Raw genomic sequence first — 478 nt, forward strand, 5'->3', positions numbered from 1 at the left:
AAATGTAATACATTTGTGAATAAGCCTTACCATTAGGTATAAGAAATCTTTAAGGCTACATAATTGCATATGTAGCAGTAAGGACTTCCCCAAGTAGTTGCTGTAAGAAAGTTAATAAAATCAGAGTACAGGGCCTTAAGTTTTTCTTGTGAAAAGGATAATACGGGTTGTTTCTTCTGAACAACATAGTTAGACTTGTCAGCATGGGCTTTGGTAGATATAAACTGTGCATTTGTGCTCCCAACCACAATAGTTTAATCTCAGGCTTTGTGTGGCTGGGTCTATAAAAGTTAAATCTGGCTAAAGCCAGCACTCTTTAGGATACGCTAAAGAAGTTTACATAAGAGACTTATAGACAATCTTAATCATAGTACATTTGGGTACGCTGTATCCTAGATGTGTTATCTGTGTCTGCCCAATTAACCATATGTTTTAAGCCATATTAAATCTCTTTACTGCTACTTTAAATACTACACTG

Source organism: Nothoprocta perdicaria, unplaced genomic scaffold, assembly GCF_003342845.1.
Source record: "Nothoprocta perdicaria isolate Ctin4 unplaced genomic scaffold, notPer1 scaffold_18, whole genome shotgun sequence".
NCBI classification, from domain to species: domain Eukaryota; kingdom Metazoa; phylum Chordata; class Aves; order Tinamiformes; family Tinamidae; genus Nothoprocta; species Nothoprocta perdicaria.